Raw genomic sequence first — 1,944 nt, forward strand, 5'->3', positions numbered from 1 at the left:
CTGAACTAGAACTGAACTAGAACGGAACTAGAACTGAACTAGAACTGAACTAGAACTGAACTAGAACTGAACTAGAACTGAACTAGAACTGAACTGGAACTGAACTAGTACGGAACCAGAACATTTGTAGTTTTCAACGAAGATAAAAGTGGGAGTACAGCAGAATTTACAACTTCTCACACCTCCTACGTAACTACAACTTTGTTATAGTAAAATTTTGGCGATATTGCTCAAAATTTTATAATTAAATTATTGCAAAAATAAGTTGTATATAGTTTTTTTTATGAATTTTAACCTTTTATTGTTGGTTGCATTTTTTTGTATTTATAGAAATGTTTACACAAATTTTCAAAATATTTGTCAGATGTCACGAATTGACAATATGCCATTATAATAATGATTAATGTCAAATACTCAAATACGTGTATATTTAATTAATTACTTATTTATCATAAAGCCATGCACCATAGACAAATAAGCCAAAGACTTTTTGAAAAAAAGGGGCTGGGGATATAATAATATAAAAGGGATTAAAATAGTTTAACAAATGCAAATTTATAATATTAAATGACAGCGTGCTTCAGCGATAAAATAAGTAAATGACAAATAACTGCAGAATGGACTAAGGTTTTTAGTAAATCAGTGATCGTATGTCAAGAATAAAAATTATTAAATTTTTATTGTAGCATTGTGTTTTTGTAACTACACTATTAAATCAATTTTAAATATTTCAATATTTAAAACAAAATAAATATTTAGAATAAACAATTAAATGTAAATTTTTGTTCACAAAGTAAATCATTGAAAACACTTGCGTACACATACACATGCACATATATGTATGTAAGTATGTCTTGTCTACACTTAAATAAAATTCTATTTTTCAATTTGAAACAATTACTTAAAGATTATAATCTTTTTGACATTTTCTGTCAATTGTCACAAGTGAAACATGTGTATTTCAGAAGTAAAACTTTTAAAAAATAAATTTTCATTTAATTAAAACTTTTTCACTTAATTTTATTTATTTGCCTGAATGTCTACCAAAATAATATTGAATACTGTCTTTATCTTGAGCCTCTCGCTTGTGTAGGAGTCTTTTTAAAAGGGCTAACAATTTTCTTAAAATCTTCTGTGTTTGTTGTTGTGCTATTATGCTGTCGTGTATTTTTTTTATTATTTTAAAAAAATGTTTTTATCATTTAATGAGATCACTGCTACTTAATTAAATAAAGATTTTTTGTATCTGTAGTTGCTCTGTCAAACTCATGCTGCTTGCGTATCATCCATCCATTCATTCGATGTGTTACACATTCAAATAAACACTTTTATTTTCATTCAAATTTATTGGCTCATTCTCTCTTTGGGTCGATACGATAGGCATGTGGTAGCTTTAGTAATGTTTAATCATATACAAATATGTTTAACCCTAAACGGGACATTAAAAATGGATTATTGATAATCTATAGATTGGACTATAGAGTAGACAATAGACTAGACTATAAAATAGACTTTGGAATAGACTACAGGATATACTATGGAATAGACTATAGATTATAGTATAGATTATACTATATACTATACCATTGCATAAACTATAGACTAGGCTATGGGCTGGACTGTAGACTAGATTAAAGATTAGACGAGGCTATAGAGTAGACTATAGACTGAACTAAAGATTAGATTATAAACAAGACTACAGACTAGCATAGCCAATAGTCTAGCCTATAGAACTGATTATAGCCTTGACTACAGATTAGACTATAGACTAGAATACAGACTATAGTGAAGATTTAAATATAGACTAAAAAATAGACAAGGTACTAAAGATTAGACTAGACTAGATATAGACTAGACTATAGACTAGACTATAGACTAGACTATAGACTAGACTATAGACTAGACTATAGACTAGACTATAGACTAGACTATAGACTAGACTAT

The 1,944-nt window shown here is 28.0% G+C and overlaps 1 protein-coding gene across 1 annotated transcript in view; it reads right to left on the reverse strand.

The window, feature by feature from the left end:
- Nucleotides 1–1,944, reverse strand: part of LOC111687240 (dnaJ protein homolog 1) — a 3,500-nt gene that overhangs the window by 670 nt on the left and 886 nt on the right. The gene's annotated exons all lie outside the window — the stretch shown is intronic.

This window comes from Lucilia cuprina, chromosome 2, assembly GCF_022045245.1.
Source record: "Lucilia cuprina isolate Lc7/37 chromosome 2, ASM2204524v1, whole genome shotgun sequence".
Taxonomy (NCBI): domain Eukaryota; kingdom Metazoa; phylum Arthropoda; class Insecta; order Diptera; family Calliphoridae; genus Lucilia; species Lucilia cuprina.